General features: G+C 41.0%; 1 protein-coding gene and 1 long non-coding RNA gene across 2 annotated transcripts in view; one reads left to right on the top strand and one right to left on the bottom strand.

Moving 5' to 3' along the window:
• LOC136825280 (uncharacterized) overlaps positions 1-10,957 on the bottom strand; it is a 34,085-nt gene extending 23,128 nt beyond the window's left edge. The window contains exon 1 of the transcript XR_010849277.1: positions 10,703-10,957. The gene's annotated coding sequence lies outside the window, so the exon portion shown is untranslated. The remainder of the gene's footprint in view (positions 1-10,702) is intronic.
• Positions 10,958-12,784: 1,827 nt separating this feature from the next.
• LOC136825279 (uncharacterized) lies at positions 12,785-19,043 on the top strand. The gene is made up of 2 exons (XR_010849276.1): positions 12,785-12,867; positions 16,713-19,043. It is a non-coding gene; the product is annotated as an uncharacterized lncRNA (long non-coding RNA).
• Positions 19,044-20,311: the final 1,268 nt, after the last annotated feature.

The following is a 20,311-nucleotide window of genomic DNA, read 5'->3' as shown; positions in this document are numbered from 1 at the left end:
GTGGTTTCAATAGGAAAGTGAAAAACCTGTTAAAAGGTAACGAAAGCCTTATAAAGAAGTTGTGTGTGACCTCTCCATCGCTGTCATACATGAATAATACAATAAAAACTCACAAAACAAACTTTCCTGCCAGGCCAATTATAAGTTCAGTTGGTTCCGCCTCAAATGTTAATATCATGAATAATGTGGACCTGATAAACAAACTAAATAGTGTACAGATTAATAGTGAATCCAGGCTTGTAAGTTTTGATGTAGTATCACTATTCACAAAGGTGCCAATTGATGATCTGACGGAGTTTTTATCGGAATTATTTGAGAACACAGCTGGATATCCCATTTTCTCAAAGTATTTTAATTGAACTGATTAAATTATGTGTGAAAAAATGTAAATTTGAATTTAATGGTAAATTTTACTCACAAAATTTTGGTATGGCAATGGGAAACCCTCTATCCCCAGTGTATTAACTTATATATGGAATTTTTTGAAAAGAAAATATTAAACAACATAATTCCACGCAATACCAAGATGTAAATAACTTTTTTGACCAAGTTAAATCAATTAGTACCATCAATTAAATTCACTATGGAAATGGAAAATGATGGGTGCTTACCCTTTTGGATGTCCTCAAACGAAGAAATAGTAGTGGGTTTAAATATAGTGTGTATAGAAACCCCACTAATATTTTTTCCTATGTGCATTTCTATTCCGGACAAAGCAATAAGGTTAAAAAATCAGTGTTTTCATCTATGTTTTTAAGAGCATTACGTCTATGTAGCCCTGAATATATTGATGAGGAAATAGATAAGATTAGGAATGCAGGCAAGAAATTCAAATATCCTGACAGCGTATTAAACACTGCATTTGAAGCGGCAAAAAAGACTAGGCTATGTATCAAAACCAAAAAGAACCTTACAACACAAAAAATTTGCTTGTACTGCCTTATAATAAAATATGAAACTGACTGACTGATTTATAGATTTTAGGCATACATGCCAAGCACTGGGGCAACTAAGGTCATTCAGCGCTGAAACGGAAATTGACAGTGAAAAAGTTTGAAAGGTGTAACAGGAGGAAAACCTCGCAGTTGCACTACGAATCAATTGTTAGGAGAGGGTGGACAGTAAGATGGAAGAAAGAGAATATGAACGGCAGTACAGTAAAAGGAATGAAAGAAGTTGCAGCTAGGGACCGAAGGGACGCTGCAAAGAACCTTAAGTAATGCCTTCATTGCACCACATGAGGTGCACTGACGACACTAACCCCCCTACGGGGTAGTAATATGAAAGATATCCCCCATCTTCTTAAGAATTTTGGTGTTAATGTCGCATTTAAGAACAATAAAACAATGAAAAATGTACTTATCAAGAACTCCCCTGACAATACTAAAGGGTGTGTATATAAAATTCCATGTAAGTCTTGTGACAACTTTTATATTGGCTAAACGGGGAGAGCACTGGAAAAAAAAATTGAACAGCATAAGAAATGTGCGAGATATGCACAGGGGAACAGTGGTATTTTTGTACATGTTAGTGAGAACAATCATGCTATCAACTGGGAAGGGGCAAAAAAGATCGTATATTCTAATAATGCACTGGAAAGGAATATCACTGAATCTAGCTTTATAAAAGAAAGTTACAATCATAATATGAATATCAGTCAAGGGATGTATAAAACTGATCCTTTAATGTCAAAAGAAATTTGTAAATTGTTTAAATTTTAAGGTAGGCAGTAGAGATGTATGAAAATAGGATTATCATATTTGTAAACACAGTAGGGGGCAGTGGTGCTAATGAGTTTGTAAAGTCACCTACAGAGCCATCAGCGGAGTCTCTATCGAACGTGTCATTCGCTAAGTCTCCGCTGAGCAAGTTTTCTATGGTGGCGTCCCATTTTCTTCGCCATACAATTGGTCACGCCTAACGTGCCAGGTCACACAATTTCAATCATTTAAACCATGTATGTATTTGTTCACCTGTTGTCAATTGTGTATCTTGTATTCCTTCATTCGCAGGCATCAAGATTATATCCATATTGGAATTCTGTCTGTTTTTATATTGTAAAGTGTACTTGCTCGCTGTATATTATTGTTAATTATTATCGACCTCAGGTCACACACAATCTCATTGTCTTTTTTACACGGCGCCAGTCTGCCGCTATATAAACTGCCTGGATCTGAAATAAAGCAGCAGTTCTCTTTTACCTGCTAGTTTTTTGCACCTCTTACAGTGTTGACCCCCGGAGTGGTCCTGGAGCCATTAGCGGACCCATACGGCGACTCAGTCTTGGCTCCAGAAACTCACTCACGCCCTTAGCGGACTAACGACTGCGCTGTAACCAGCGTTTGGGCATGCTGACTCTCGTCAGCAAAAATCACCAGCATCATTTACAGACTCACACGGAGCACTTCCAAGTGCGTTTTGACGAGAGTACCCAACTCCTGTAAGAGGGCAAGGAGCGAGCATGGAAGCGGACATCCCCTCCCTCGTGTAATTAACCGCGAACCTCACGGACTCAGATGTCTACCTTCCTCCCATCTCACCCGCACCCGCCCCCGCACCGAGGCTCTCACGCTCCTCCACACCCATGCCCGTGCCCCGCACACTCCCCAGCCCGGCAACACAGTCACGGGCCGCCCTGTCCATAAAGTTGCCGCCGTTCACACAGGGGAACCCATCAACGTGGCTGTACAGGGTTGAGAGCCAGTTCAGGGTAACGGACCTTACCGACGAAGTGCTACAGGCTGACACAGTCCTTAACGCCCTGCCAGAGGAAGTATATAGGAAACTCGTCCCGCGAGTGTCCGCTGCACACCCCCTCACATACCACATCCTGAAGATGGCCCTCCTTAAGACGTGCTCCCTACCAATCGCCATAGACCTTGCCGTCAACCTGTGGCATGATCTGAACGCGGTGGAGTCATGGGGCATGATCGAGGACCTGCTCTCACTCCCAGACTTCGACAGCAGCAAAAAGCAGCAGGAAATAAGCATGTCGCGGGAGATCTACCTTCGCCAGCTCCTCCCGGAGGTCTGCACCCAGATTCCTCACCCCTACACCATGCCCCTCGACGCCCTCATCCAAACAGCGCAGCACCTGATGGACTGAGTGAAGGCAACGAAGCGGTTAACAGAGCCCACACTACCAGTGAGCTCCATCCAGCAGGAAGAAGGCGCGGAGCAGGAAGTCAATGACCACCGTCCCACAACAAATGGAGTTCCCCCGGCCTGTGCCACTACCACAAGCAGTTTGGCAAAGATGCCCGGAACTGCCTGCTGCCCTGTTCATTTGCCCGTTCAAAAAACGGGGAGGCGGCGGCCAGCAGGACAGACCGCCATGGCAGCCGAAAAACCCAGGGGCCCAGAATCACTAGGCTTCTACGTCCGCGACACCGTCTCCGGCAGGATGATGCTGGTTGACACGGGGGCCATTACATCGATCTTCCCAGCATCCAAGGAGGACCTCAAGCAAAAACTGGATCCGGCTGCCTTCCTGACGGCCGCCAACGGATCCCCCATCCTCTCCTATGGCACCAGGCCCCTGTCGATCTCCATCCTTGGCCGGAGTTATTCCTGGGACTTCGTCGTCGCAGATGTAGGGTGCTGACTTCCTGGCGCACTTCGGGCTGGCAGTTGACGTCGGGCTGAAGCGCCTCCTCATCACCGACTCCTGCCGGTCCCTCCCGTTGGCAACGGGACCCAAGGCACCCACCACTGCTCTGTTGCCCCCCACCAGTATGCACACCTGCTGACAGAGTTTCCGGAGGTGTTCAAGCCCGAGCTCCGCCAAGTCCCCGGGGCCCCAGCCAAACATGGCATATACCATCATATAATAACTAAGGGCCCCCTACACATGTGAAGTCCGGAGGCTTCCCCCACGGCACCTTCAAGAGGCCAAAAATGCATTCGCAGAAATGGAGCAAATGAGAATCTGCAAAAAGGCCTCCAGTCCATGGGCCTACCCCCTCCACATGGTGCAGAAACTGGACGGCTCCTGGAGACCCTGTGGCAACTACAGGCGTCGCAACATCGCAACGGAGCCCAACCACTACCCCCTGCCAAACATGCAGGACCTCACGGCCTCCTTTCACGGAGCCAAAATATTCACTAAATTAGACCTTCTAAAATCATATTTTCAGGTACCTGTCGCACCAGACAATATACCAAAAACCGCCATCATCACGCCGTTCGGTTCCTACATGTTCACCTTCTCCACCTTTGGCCTGAGGAATGCCGGGATGACCTTCCAGCGGCTCATGGACAGCATCCTGGGGGACCTGAAGTTCTGCGTCTGCTACGTTGATGATATCCTCATATTCTCCAGGTCCCACAGTGAGCACCAGAAACACATCCAGGCAGTCCTGCAGTGCCTGCAGGAGAACGGCCTCATCGTGCATTTCAACAAATGCACCTTCGGTGTCCAGAAAGCTGACTTCCTAGGCCACGAGATATCCCCGGCAGGTGTCCGCCCGCTCACATCCAAGGTCGCAGCCGTCACCAGGTTCCCACCCCCACCTCTGTCAAGGCTGTCCAGGAGTTCCTCAGGATGGTGAACTACTGTAGGCGGTTCATCCCCGGGGTCGCGCACACCACGGCCCCCCTGACGGAAGTTCTCAAGGGCCAACCAAAGTCTCTGTCATGGGGACCCAGCCAGCAGCAGGCCTTCTCCCTGATGAAGGCCACCCTCGCCGAGGCAACTGCCTTGGCACTCCAGGATCCCAGTGCCCCCTCCAGCTGACAACGGACGCCAGCAACGTCGCCTGTGGTGCTGTCCTGGAGCAGGTCATCAACAGCGTTCCCCAGCCCATCGCCTTCTTCAGCAAGAAGTTCAACCCCGCAGAGGCCCGCTACAGCACCTTCGACAGGGAACTCTGCGCAGTGTACCGTGCAGTCCGGCACTTCAAGTTCCTCCTGGAGGGGACACCCTTCACAATTTTCACAGACCACCAGCAGTTGCTTCATGCCTTCACTAAGCAGGGGGACGCATGGTCTTCCAGGCAGCAGCGACACCTCTCAGCCATCGCCGAATTCACCTGCTCCATCAGGTACCTCCCCGGCAAGAAAAATCCTGTAGCAGATGCCCTCTCCAGAGTCGAGCTGAACGCGGTGCAGCTCAGGGTAAACTATGAAGACCTCGCCAGGGAACAGATCGCAGACCCAGAAACCCCAGCCTACCGCACCGCCGTCACGTCCCTTAAGTGGAGGGACGTGCCCCTCACCCCTGGGGACCCAAGTCTCCTCCGCGACATCAGTACTGGCCAGCCCCGCCCCTTGGTTCCAGCCTCCCGCCACCGCCAGGTATTCAACATCATTCACGGCCTCTCACATCCCTCTGGCAGGACAACGGCCAAGCTGCTGTCAAAGAAGTTCGTCTGGCACGGAGTGCAGAAAGATGCCACGTCCTGGGCGAAACAGTGCCTGCAGTGCCAAACCAGCAATGTGGGACGTCACACACAGTCCAGAATAGGCGAGTTCCCGCAGCCAGAGTGGCACTTCGGATCCAGGTATCTCCTGACGGTGGTAGATCGCTCAATGAGGTGGCCCGAAGCCACACCAATGCAAGAAACCCCGCCAGCGCTTGTGCCAAGGCCCTGCTTTCCAGTTGGGTCACACACTTTGGCATCCCGGACCACATCACAACCGACAGGGGCCCCGCTTTCCTGTTCGAGTTATGGTCCGCCCTGGCTCAGCTGCTGGGGACAACGCATCACACCACCACGGCTTACAACCCGGCGGCCAATGGCCTGGTCGAGCGGTTCCACAGGTCCCTGAAGGCGTCTCTCATGGTCTGCTGCACCGCCGAGGATTGGAAATATCAGCTTCCGTGGGTCCTCCTCGGTTTGAGAACCGCCCCCAGGGCCGATGGCGCCCCGTCCGCAGCTGAAAAAACCTATGGCGAGTCCCTCGTGGTCGCCGGGCGAACTTGTGACAGAAGATCGCCACAACCCGTCAGTGCAGAGGTTCCGTGTTGTGGTCGGCAAGTTCGCCCCCTGCAAGCGCACATACACCGACAGGTCGGCATCTTTCACACCGCCGGGGCTGGCATCCACCACTCACGTCTTCGTCAGGGATGACGCCGTCCGCCCGCCACTGACCAGGCTCTACAGGGGCCCCTTCCGCGTGCTGGAGCGGAACAACAAGGCGTTCCTGCTAGCACTTTCCGGGAGGAACGACTGGGTTTCCATAGACCGGATAAAACCCGCCCTCCTGGAGGAAGACACAGGCGTCAAAGCAGCGCACCCCCTGCCCGGCCACCCTTCGCCACAACCGGGCCCCTGCAAGCAGCGGGCACGCCATCCCAGGAAGGGGCTGCCCTCACCCGCAGTCAGGCAGCCTCACACACAGAGTGCTCCCCCATTGTCCTCACGCAGCAGCCGTGGCACCCTTCAGCGCCCCAGCAGATACGCAGACTGATCAGACGTGTCCCACGTCTTGAGGGGGGGGGGAGTATTTGTAAAGTCACCTACAGAGCCGTCAGCGGAGTCTCCATCGAATGTGTCATTTGCCAAGTCTCTGCTGAGCAAGTTTTCTATGGTGGCGTCCCATTTTCTTCGCCATACAATTGGTCACACCTAACGTGCCAGGTCACGCGATTTCAATCATTTAAACTATGTATGTATTTGTTCACCTGTTGTCAATTGTGTATCTTGTATTTCTTCATTCGCAGGCATCAAGATTATATCCATATTGGAATTCTGTCTGTTTTTATATTGTAAAGTGTACTTGCTCGCTGTATATTATTGTTAATTATTATCGACCTCAGGTCACACACAATCTCATTGTCTTTCGCGGCACGGTGCCAGTCTGCCGCTATATAAACTGCCTGGATCTGAAATAAAGCAGCAGTTCTCTTTTACCTGCTCGTTTTTTTGCACCTCTTACAAATTTCCAAACTCCGCCTCCCTGACACCTGTCAGGTGTGAATCTGAGGTCGCCTGTGATCTGTATGTTTATCAGTATTTTCCCCTGAGAGTATATTGTGATTTTTAGCCAAATGAGTTTTGAAGGAAATTGACAGTTAAAAGGTTTGAAAGGCTTAACAGGAGGAAAACCTTGCAGTTGCAAGATGGAAGAAAGAAAATATGAACGGAGGTACAGTAAAAGGAATGAAAGGGGTTGTGGCTAGGTGCTGAAGGGACCCTGCAAAGAACCTTAAGTAATGCCTACAGTGTACCACGTGAGGTGCACTGACAACACTAGTCCAATATACTGTGATGTTCGACTCTTCCATTGAGTTCCTCTGGTCCCATAAGGAACAACTACTGAAATATTTTCTGTATTACATCTACCTTCGTTAAGGTCTTCTCTTATTCGGGCATATTCAGATAAAAACCAAAGGCGCTTTCTTTCACTGGGTTATAAATTATTCTGTATCCCATGGCTACACATTTTTTGTACCCCATTCATGTGGTGCATTTGTCATCTCTAAACTCTCTTAAAATCTTTTTTTTTTTTGTGATATATTATCATACGCATAAATCACAGGAATATGTGATGTTTAAAAGCAAAACACTAGGAGGACTTTTTCAAAAGGACTCTTGAAAATATCTAAACAGATGAAACCAGTAAACAACATATCTTCTGCTCATCTTTGTCGTTGATCTGATTTACGAAAATTTGGCTTTAAAGCCAAGCACTGGGGAACTTTCTGCCATTTAGTCCTTAACACAGTGAAAAAGGAGTTGGAGTGGATGGAAAGCAAGCTGGAAGAAAGGAAGCAGGAATGGAGTTATAGGAAGAGGCTAAATGTGGATGTGCCTAAGGTCGAAGGGATGCTGCAAACAAGCTTCAACAACTAGGGCATCATTCTGGGTCAAGTTAGTCACTGGAACAATAACAGCAAAGCTATAAAACAATGCAATGCTTCATGACATTTATTATTTCCGAATTTGAACGAGATGACATACTAGATCTACGAACATTGCAAAACCTGCCTCTCATGACATTTTCTGCGACCAGCTTACAAAAGTTCTCTACTGTGAAGGATCCATAATTCTGGGAATGCTTATGTCCCTTATCAGAGGGTTTAACTTCACCATTATGTTCATTAGCATTGTCCTTTCTCTCAATAATTACATTCCTCCTTACACTGGAAGTATGCATGAACGTCACGATCCCATTTTCATTATCAAACAGATCAACAATTGTAGGATAACTGTTGCTGACTTAAACACAAAAGTTCTCTCCTGACTGATGCAGGCAATTTCAAAAACATAGTATGGTTGAGACACTTGCATCAAAAGCTGCAACACCCAAATACGCTACATTTTACTGTTTTAACTCAAAAACAACAGCACTACAATCACTGATATAACACCTTAATTCCTAAAAAGAGGGGTCACATTTTGGAAACTAACTCAAAAGCTGCTTGAAACTCTCATCAACAATGTAATCCCTGTTTAAGACTTCATCCTTCGACCCCCGTAGGTTGGTAGTGCTGTCAGTGCAATTCATGCAGTGCACTGTAGGCATTACTTAAGGTTCTTTGCAGCGTCCCTTCAGCCCCCTAGCTGCAACCCCTTTTATTCCTATTACTGTACCTCCGTTCATAATCTCTTTCTTCCATCTTACTTTTTACCTTCTCTTAACAATTGTTTTATAGTGCAAGTGCGAGGTTTTCTTCTTGTTACACCTTTAAAACATTTTTACTGTCAATTTCAGTTTCAGCGCTCAATGGCCTCATAGGTCCTAGCGCTTGGCCTTCGGCCTAAATCCTATAGTCTATTCTATCATTGCAGATAATGCCACTTCATAATTTCACCAGAAACAGGGAGATGTAAAATTTTTCTACATGCATATCCTATCAATTAACTTCTCAAATAAGTACGCTTACTAGAATTATACAATACCCTGCATGCAGTTAATAAACTGTAACAAGACATTTTTCAATTCTTACTTATCAAGAGACTGACCATCAAGTCTTACACCTAAACTGAGGTAACTTAACACATGATCCTGTTGCAGCACTGGTTCACAATTCAAAACGAAGGTTTTGGATTTAATTAATTTCTCAGAAAAAAACTACTGTATGACCAACTTCATCATTGTAATTTCCTTGATTACATCAACAACCTTGGACTCCCCATATGCACAGATTGCCTAACCTAGGGCAAATCATAAAAAAAATACATTTAGGGTAATATTATGCTGCTTTTAACTCGTAGATGACGACAAATTTAACATCAGAAACAGTAAACTGAAGATCATTTTGCCATTTATTTCACAGAGAAATACAGGGCAAAGGAATGAGTTGTGCACAACACGTACCAATAAAAATACAAATATTTGCATCATTTTCTAAGTTCAGTCCTATTGTTCTGAAACTGTTCATCCCATATGTTCTCAGACAATGGCCAAAACTGGCAAGAAGTGAGCACACTGTGCCTGATCATTTATGAAATCTTTTTTCTTTGCTTTGTTATGTACTAATGACATACTGTCTTGAACTAATTCAAACTTCATAATTCTCATCATCAAGAGCCCAGATGTTTTCTGACGCTTCCTTGTTTTCCCAAGATTCTTCTGTTAAACAAACAGTGGACTTGAGTGCATGAGGTGTTGATGGGAACCTTGAATGTTATGTTTTATCAAATTTGATGTAAAACAATGCTTTGTCTATCTGGAAGTATGGTAATCCCTACCAATAATAAATGCCTATCCTCCACAAAACAAACCTCTCCTTAAAAAGTCAATTACTGGCATTGAGAATTGGACACAAGTAATTTCTGCATTTTACTTATATAATTTATAGTGCTCACACATCATAAAAGTAAAATGATGCTCTATTTCCCAAGCCTGGATAGGGAGGGTTGCAAAAGATCTATGATGCTCTGGATCAGGTTAGGATAGTGTCCAACAGAGGCAAAGTTACCTTGAGAGTTGAGAACCCAGCACACTATAGGTTAAATTAAGTTAGACTGCATTCCTGTATTCTACTCTATGAATTGCATGATACTAGGTCAGGTAAGGATGTGGTCTGTCCCTTGGCCAAATAAGAAGGATCTGGTCATAAAAGTCGGGTAAGATTCACCCCATAATCATCCCTTATACTGTCCTAGGTCAGGTAAGATGAAGGCTTCCCCACCCTGGCCCACTAAAGGACGTGGTTCCCAAGGGTTGGGTTAAAATGAACTCCTGTAAATGTCCTTTTCTTGCTACATTTTCATGCTTTATTAATAATTTGTTTACTGTAGTTGTTATCACTGAAAAATGCATTTTTCTGAGTGACTGGCCTACGGTGGCATGCATGCATTTTCAACCTCTCTGACTGGACGGCTGTACACACTCATTCGTTGTTTTACCCCACCCAAAATCCTGTTCCCTATTGCCAGATCCCCCATAATAGGGGAGGGAACAACAAAACCACGGGGTTTTGGCCAAAAGAAAAGGTTTGAAATGTATGAAACACAAGACAGTTAGGAGACTAGTTTATAAGGTTAATGTATTTGCCTGGGAATTAAATCACAACAGCATTATCAAAATTCGCCTAGGCTCAAAGCTACAAGACCGAAAATCGGATTGCAGGCAACCGTAGGGTAACCTAACCTACGCTAATATCAACAAAATGTAAGTGTGCAATAAGCGTTCTGTGGGGCTCTAACAACAATGCCGACGGAAGTTTGTACACTAAAATCTCTCTTGCAAGGGTATGTTTATACTAAATATTAAAACGCTAGTAACATGGGCCAACACACACTTTACTCACATTGGTTCCACTTGACAAGTAGGCTCATCTTATATATGGCCTAGGTGGAAGGCTTGTTTGCTTACACTTCTTAAAACTTTTTTATATAATATCTTGTTCTATAAGTTCTGTTTAACAAGTTCTCATCCTCTCCCTTTAAATCAGAAATTATTCCAGATTAAGATTAAATACACATGAATATTCATGGATAAAACCTGGAAGTACATGGTCACTTCACAAGGAAGGGCAAAAACCACTAGAGACGGTGCTTCACTGGTAAGTCAGGATACTTAGCTTATACTCGTACAACCGCACCCCCGAAAAAGTACTCCTTTCCACAATCGGCAATGCATTGCTTACAAAAGTCGCACAAATGAAAATCGAATTATGAATGTGATGTAAAATGTAAGGTATTATTTTACTTATGGACATTAATTGCTTTCAACATAAAATATGGGTTTTTCTGTTGTATTATGATGTGATTTGAATGATTTTGAGGTTTATTTCCATCGCAAATGAATACTTATCCTTCCCCGGCAAATGATATACTGTATACAAAATTAATAAAATTACGACTTGTCAGAATACTACATCCCTCTCTCCATAGCTAATACGGCAAAACTGTAATCAGTAAACACAGTTTTGCCGTATTAGCTATGGAGAGGAGGGTGCAGTATTCTAACAAGTCGTAATTTTATTAATTATGTATACAGTATATCATTTGCCGGGGAAGGATAAGTATTCATTTGCGATGAAAATAAACCTCAAAATCATTCAAATCACATCATAATACAACAGAAAAACCTATATTTTATGTTGAAAGCAATTAATGTCCATAAGTAAAATAATACCAAATGTAAGATGAATGAACTGGATGTGCAAGGTCAGATTAACAATTCCTACAGTGACGTCACTTTGTGAGAGTATTCATGACACTTATCTGTCAATCTACTTGTCTCTAACGCTTGTAAAATCTAACAGACAAATTTTATTGATTGTAGATCCCTAATTAGCATCCATTACTGACATTACCACTGGATGTTTTTCGTTGCCAGGATGGTAAAAACAATTAAGAGCATACCGCAATGTAGTCTAGGAGGCGATCTACACAAATTCCATCTCAATCAGTGAAATTTTAAGCAATAACACTTAAGCCTTTACCAAGCTGAACACGTGAAAAACGAACTTAAAATGGAAAACTAAAACCAGGTAAACCTCATAAACAAGTTTCCAGAAAATAGGGCTTTTATTCCATCCTATTATGTTACTGATCGGGGTGTGTTTTCTCTATAAGTGATCTGCCCACATCAATTTTGTTGTGAAGATTTTTCTTAAGCACAAGGATGACATACAGATACCAGGTGACGGATGAATGTATTCTACAGTTGTAACAATGCTCAAGAAGTTTATCAGTCCAAGTCAAACACTGACTGCATGATTTGAACTGTAGGCTACTGGAAAACGCAAGGATCATAATTCTTTGATGGAATGGGGATGTTGTCAGAGCTACCCTGTCATTAATTCAAAAAACAAACAATTCCCTGTGGATGTATGTTATTCCCAAGCGAATTCTATATTTGTGAGATATTGGTGTCGTAATATCATGTACTGTATACGTGTGTGTGTGTGTGTATAATATATATATATATATATATGTATATATATATATATATATATATATATATATATATATATATATATATATATATATATATGTGTGTGTGTGTGTGTGTGTGTGTGTGTGTGTGTGTGTGTGTGTGTGTGTGTCTATGAATGTATTTAGAGAATAAGCGAATATAGAACAATCAAATGCTATAATAAGATATGCAGGTGGAAGTGTTAACTGCCACTTCAGTGAAAAGGCATAAAACAAGGGAAGATTCATTCCATTTTTCCGTTATTTTTCCCAAAACATGAAGAAGGCGATGAAATTCGGAAATAAAAGCTAGGTAGTTGATAAACTTTTTTTTTTTGCTAGGACCTTATTATGAAGCAAAATATAAATGTTGTATCACATGTGGAAGAGAAGATGAAATAAAACAGAAAAAAAGAAAGAAATGAAAATAAAAAAAAACTACACGGAAGTGGGGTGACATTACAAAGGCAAAGCTTCAACCTTACTACTAGAATGGCATGTCTGGCACCTTATGTTTACACATCAAAATTGCAGATTGCCATAATTACTTGTAAGTTGAATGCCTGTTGGTCTGGACAGCTTTATTGAACTACTCCCAAGTTCATATTAGGTATAATAAATGTTGTTTTAGATGGAAAGGCAGGTAGAATAGCATATTAACCTTAATGGGTATTCACTATATACATTTTTGGTTATTTCCATCATCCAGTTTTATTTTATTTTATTTTTTTTTTACTTTTTTGTACTGAATATCCAAATAGTACTTATTTCGACAGTATGGAAATGCAACTGTTGAAAATAAGGGAGGATAAAACTGAATGATTTATTGTAAGGAAAAGAGCTGATCTTAGAAGGTACTTTAACTGACGCGTCGAATTTACTAAGAGAGTTGAGATTGATACTCCAGAGCTTTTGAAAATCCTCAAGATTTCTGTAAGATATTTAAAAAAACCACCTAGTGACTACTAGGCTGTACCAGTGAAAACAGGAACAGCGTTACCTACTGAACAAACCAGCTTCACATGATTTCTATCTTTTCAGTTAAGCAAGTAGGTTAACATGATTATATCCTAACATTAGTAAAGTATAGCCCATATTTTATGGCCCAGGCAATTTTCTGTGTAAATTTCCGGTCCTAAAGTTGCATTATAGTTTTTCTATGAATTTTCTGGTTTGTGTTTCTATGATAGGCCAACGGAACTGTTTGGGTTGGGCTGACTTAAAAGACTGATGTAGAAGTGAAGTCCATTGTAAAATTTTAGATAAAAGTTGTCCATGTATAATAATAATAATAATAATAATAATAATAATAATAATAATAATAATAATAATAATAATACCATTCTGACAATCAAACCTGTGTGATACAGATGTAGCCTATAGTAAGTTTAAGTTATTTTAGGTTACTTGCTACGCTTTTTAGTCATCATACTTTAGCAGTCATATAAGATATTATCTTGATAAATATGGTACATTTTGACCATTATTGTTCTGTGCAAACCACTCATTTTTGTTTTTCCTGTACCTGTTATATATAACATAATTGGGGAATCCCAGTGAGAAATCAAGTTTTAAATTTGGGGAATATAAAATATGTGGGACCCCAGCCAACAAGAATTAAAAAAAAAAAAAAAACAGCAACATGGGCAATTTAAAAAACACATAGTCAATGTTATGTATCCGTAAAACTCACAAAATTGTATATAAAGTATGAACATGTTAGAAGGGCAGTTACAAAAATTCATCCTAACCTAATACGGTAATATCTCACCTAAACTAGGATGCTGAGACCTTTTTGGTTGGGGGTTCTTCACCCTAACTTGACCCAGAACATCATAAATTATGAAATAAGATGTAGGAATGCATCATAACCTAGCCAGACCTAGGATAGCAGGTCCTACTTGGCCCCAAGAAGAGTTGAGCCTCCCACCCCTGTAGCCTACCTTAGCAGTTATTGCTTACCTTTATGCATGCACATCCTGTATGATTTCAAACAGTTACTGAAAGAGGCTGACCTCTCACCGCTCGGTATTCAGAGATTGCAATTAGGCTTGTGGATTTATAGTTTGAAGGTGCAGTAGCCTCTTGGAGTGCAGATACATCCAGAGTGTGGTCATAGGAATAGTGACTAAAGAAATAAGAAATTATTCATGTTGTCTTTTTATAGTAAGTATATGTTATACCCAAAACAAACAAAAGTACATCACTTCAACAAGCACAATGGCTCACTCAGGTAGCCCAATCTACCCATACTATTTATTCATGAAAAAGTAACATATCATCAAACACAAGAAGTTTGAATGATCAAGGGTTACTGCATTTAGAAGTTGATTGAATGATAGGTTAATTTTTTGTTATGCAGACAAATACTTTTCATGTAATTAAGTTGATAATGTCTTTGTGAAAAGGGAATTCGAAGAGTATATATTTTATTGAAATCAGCAGATAAAATTGAATAGTCTTTGCATCCCTTTAAATCAGAAAGCTTCCTATCTTTCTGAATCCTTTCTTTACACTGAAAACTGTTTAAAATTCTTCAGGATCTCTTCATTTCTACTTAAAACTGATAGAAATGATTTTATGTATTTTTTTTCTGTTGTTCCAACAAGAAAAGAAACATCATCATTTATGTGGATATAACATCAGCAAAAGCTGGTCCAGTTATTGAAGTGTGGTAACAAGGTAGTTAATTAGCAGAGCACGAGTGAGGGCTGACCCACTCAATCGATTGTTGGTATCACTTCTTTGGCTGCGCTGCTGTGAACTTGTCTGTTTCAAGTTGACTTTGATCATGTCTACTGTCATTGAAACAATTACCATGTTGGATTTCCTGTAGATGACTTTGGCATGTATTTGAATTTTTGTTATAAATGTTGTATGAATGTTGGTGCCCGACTCTTCTGCTGTACTAAAGGTTGACTAGCTTAGGTATTCTTGACGTGTTGAAGGTTTATGTCACCCTTGAACATTGACCCCCATTAGATGTTCTCTTTTTGCAGAGGTCATGAGTGTATGCCATTTGTCAATTGCATCATGTCTGTCTTGATTGTCTGCTCAGTGGAAAAGTATGAGTCCAGGAGAAAGAACTAAACAAGGCCCCATTGGTATTTACTTAAGGAATATGCTGCTGTATTCTCCTTTGGGCCTTCAAAGACCACCCTCTACTATAACCTCTGCTTTCATTGCCTAGATGATATCTGCCCCTCAGCCAGGAAGTGAAAGATAATATAGCATGGTAGGTGGATGACAGGAACTTTTTTGTGGGTATTTTACTAATCTTCTCCCTAACTGCAGATACTTTTGTTCTTGGAGGCATCAAAAGAGTGGTGGGGCTCATCACTAAACAACTTGTTTGTTTTAGGAGTGTAGACCAAAGATGTCTGTCACATGTACATCAGTGTTTTTGCTTCTGGAAGTTGTAAAGCTGGCTCCGTACCTTTTATGAGGGCTCACAACATCTATGGCACTGTGCCATTTATGGTGTTCAAGAAGAACTTCTTTGATGTTCAGGTACTAAGGCAGGGCAGGTGTCTACTACTGCCAGACCACTTTTGCCTCCTTCTGTCTCAGAGCCATTGCCCACAAGTTGGCATCACAGTCAGTTGAATGAAGGATGACTGGTTCTTCATTCTTCATTTCTCTCTTCCTTTCAACACCCCATGGCCATGTACAGTATCTGCTGTTCTAGCCAGATGCAGTAGAGTATTTATTATCTAGGGGTATGTTGTAATAATATTGCTACCTTCCAAGTAGGTCTTCCTATCACACCCTGGTTCTTTAAAATTTCCTAGATTGAGGCGCCAAGAAAGCCAAGCTCTGACACAGGTCTCTGTCATTCTCAGCATCACATAAGTCAAGCTGTACAAGTGGTTACAAGATGGGAAGAGTAACACCATTCATTTTCTTTGGATAATACCTCCCGCCCAAGGAATGGGTCTATGTATAAAAGGTGAAGGTTTGTATGCTTCTAGGAACAAATTAAAAGTTAGAAGGATTATGAATATTACAGAAGGAGAGTGTTATCCTTGTACTACAGATAATTTAGTCACATGATTCATGTATTGTCTTTGGGCATAGTCTTCTTCTCTTCTCACATGTTGACATTCTATTTGTGGCCTTTTAAATAATATTATGAATAATATTAATGTTTAACGTACTGTGCCATGGGTGGGAAGGGTTGAGTGGAGATATTAAATAATATTGTATTATTCCTTCAAGGCGGTTTTGATCCTTTACATGGATTAAGTTCTTTCAACATTATGGTATAATCAAGTTCACCAAACTAGGTATTTGCTGCAAGAGCTTTATTAAAACTTTTTAATCATGCATTTCTGTAATTATGTTTTTCATTTGTTGTATTTTATTCTTTAACTGTGTTTTATTATCTTATTTCAGACTTCATCCATAAACAGTCATCAGTTTCTGGCTTCAAGAATGGAAATAAATAAGTGGCAAACAGTAAATGAAATGTAAGTTTCCACTACTGTTTTAACTGACAGTGACAGTTATGGTGCCTTTACTTTTGAATTTCTAAAAAATGAAAATCAGTTCTTTAAATCAGATTTATGGCATTGGTAAGGAAATGAGGCTATAGCATTTCTTAACAACAGAGAAAACAAATCAAGAAAACTGCACTTCAACTAAAATTCCCAAGAAAGAGTTGCAGAACTTGACTTTCAGTCTTTAGTATAATCTTTTAGCTTTAAAATCAGTAAGTGGGCTACAACATCAAAGGACAGAAGGCTATAATGAATTCACAAATTTTCTTAGAATGCTCAGTGAAAACAGAAATTGATGATCCATTTTCACTCCCACCAGTCAGTCAGGAAAATGGAGACTTGCTTGGCTGTCATGCAGCCACTCATGATAACTCTTTGTCTTTAATTCCATTCATAGAAATCAAGACAGAGACAGAAGTGCACTGTGAGACTGATGGTGATGCAAATCAATCGTATGTTAGTTTAGCTGGTGATTCAGTAATTTGCAAAAATGAAGGTGATGAAAAAATATGGAGTTGTCACAGTGAAGAGAGGGCTTTCAGGTGCAGTGACTGTGGGAAAACATTTTCCCAGAAAAGTCATCTCACAAGTCACTTGAGGATTCACAGTGGAGAAAGGCCATTTGTTTGCAGGGAATGTGGGAAAGCATTTCATGAAAAGGGTAATCTCACAAAGCATTTGAGAACTCATACTGGGGAGAAGCCATTCAAATGCACAGATTGTGGCAGAGCTTTTCCTCAGAAAAATTATCTCAAAGAACATATGAAGGTTCACAGTGGGGAGAAGCTGTTTCAATGTAATGACTGCGGGAAACCATTTTCCAAGAAAGACCACCTCAAAGATCATGTGAGGATTCATACGGGTGAGAAGCCGTTTATGTGCAGTGAATGTGGGAAGGCCTTTAATGTCAAAAGCAACCTCAAAAATCATATGAGGATTCATACTGGAGAAAAGCCATTTGGGTGCACTGAATGCAGAAGAGAATTTTTCCAGAAAATTCATCTCACAACACACATGAGAAGTCACAGTGCAGAAAAGACATAGGAACTGCAGAAAAGCATTTCATAAAATTTGTCTCAAAAAGCAGTAGAAGAAAACATTGAGTGTGAGGTATTCAGCTGTCAATGCATCTAGACAGTCTATGATCAACAATTCATTTGATGTTAGGGAGGAAGTGCTCCTGTACTTGAGAGGTCTGGAAGATACTTCCAACCTACTGAACTGCAAGATCCCAGTACCACAACCTTTTAGTTGTTCCTCTAGTCTCTTGCTTGTCCAGTCTCTAAAAATATGATAGCTTTCTGTCTCAAAGCTAGCAAGAAGTCCAAAGCCTCTCTCCAAAAGAAAAACTATGCTTTTATTAGTCAGAGAAAATAAAGATTTGTTGTCACTCACATTTAAGCAAGTAAATGTAGTGTCACACCTACCAAGCTGCCTCCTATATTGGGGATGTCAAAGTACAGAACAGTACTTTGATATATTGTAAGTGGTGATGGTGGCGGTTAGCGGTAAGGGTAACCACCTGTAATCCTATATTCATCTCGCTCAGCTCATTATGCCAACCATTGCAGACTTGTCACTGTCCTCATTGCCATCAATGCAAAACTTTCACCTTAGATTGAGGGATCTAACGCACTCCAGTTGGTCAATGATATGACCAGCTTTAATGGTGTCCTTTTCTTGCCTAGTGTTGTCCTACCTTTTAAATGCTCCATATTCCATTCTACTTGCCTCCATCCAAGAAAATGTTTTGCTGTGACACAGCCATTTCAATAACTTTGTAAATTTTTATGCTTTGTAGATATAATCTTTATATTTAAGTTGATCCTCCCTCACTTCAACTGCTCCAAGATTCTTCTGAGAATTCTATATCAGTTCTTCCCTTGAGTACCACAATAATGGCTTATTGTCGCATATGTATGCAATTGGCTCTAACACTTTTCTGTTGCACAGGTAACAGGGACATGGTGGGACCAAAGTTATACAAATGATACTTTTTCTCTTGAATGGTTATTCTAGGTTCCAAATTTAGCTGTGCTAAAAGCTGTCAAATTATTTATTTGTAATTCGTTCATATTTTTTAATGCTGTATTCTTACATTGATGACTTTAGCCGCTGTAACATTTTGATCATAACAACTACTGGTTAATTTGATGCCATTGTAGAATGTTACCCAATGATAAGATTGTAATATAGACTTTGATTAAATTATATTTGTTATCATGTTTGTAATTCACTTTCACTATCCCTTTCAAACTCTACCATTTTTATTGGTGTCTCTGAAGAGATTAAGTGTGTTTAAAATGCACAATATAAAATAAACTTTAAAGTTTTAGAAAGATAGAAAAATAATGAACTTTTGGATATTTTTTCTCTCCAGGCCTCAGAAAATTGAGTCGAACAATTACAATATATATATATATATATATATATATATATATATATATATATATATATATATATATATATATATATATATATATATATATATATATATATATATATATATATACACAGTATAAGTAAAACTATTTGTAAACAACATAATCCTCTCCAGTAGCGTATTTGGTATGCAGATCCTATACAATAGCTCTTATCATGGTGGAGAAGGAAGTGTCAATAACCTGAGATATGTAGAAATGCATTGATACGTTTGCTCCGTTTGGGATTAGTGCCATCAGTGCATCTTCCGTGGTACACTGTGCACATTACTTAAGGTTCTTTACAGCGTCCTTTCGGCACCTAGCTGCAACCCTTTTGATCCCTTTTTACTGTACGTTTGTTCATATTTTTTTCGTCTTACTTTCCACCCTGCTAAGAATTGTTTCATAGTGCAAGCCTTTTTACTGTCAATTTCCTTTTCAGCGCCGAATGACCTCGTAGGTCCCAGCTCTTTGCCTTTGGCCTAAATTCTATATTCTATTCTATTCTCAAGGGTCTTAATTATTTGTGGATGGTTTATTTTTTCCTAGAGTACGTACAATCCAAACTTGTTGAGTTTTGCAAACTCAAATGAATTAAGAATAAAAACGTAAATTTAGGGCTAACAAAGGCGTTTGATACCATAACGATACCCAAGATTTATCAGTCCTTAAATAAGAAAATGGTACCAGTAACTTATGGGCTGAATAAAATATGTAAATAAGAAATTTCAGTAACTGCAAGCACAGCAAATGCTGAGAGGAGAGTTAGAAGGAACAGGTAGGTAGGTAATTTGACAAGAAGAGGAGTGACAAAACAAGTCTACGGTGATGAAAGGAAGCTTCTCTGCAACTGTTGAGACTCGACATCAGCAAATCAGTGGTAAGTAAACACCATATGAATAACAAAATCAAACATGCGTAAAATGGAGAAGGAAGGGATGCTGAGGAGGAGGAGGAAGGTGAGGAGAAAGAAAGTAGAAGTGAAAAGATCAAGGAAAAGAAAGTAAAAGACTAGGAAGGGAAAGGAAAATAGGAAGAAAGAAAAAATGGTATAAAATCACAGAAAATAATT

This window comes from Macrobrachium rosenbergii, chromosome 37 (genome assembly GCF_040412425.1).
Source record: "Macrobrachium rosenbergii isolate ZJJX-2024 chromosome 37, ASM4041242v1, whole genome shotgun sequence".
NCBI lineage: Eukaryota > Metazoa > Arthropoda > Malacostraca > Decapoda > Palaemonidae > Macrobrachium > Macrobrachium rosenbergii.
Note: the sequence above shows the minus strand (reverse complement) of the source record. Positions and strands in the feature narration are given on the sequence as shown.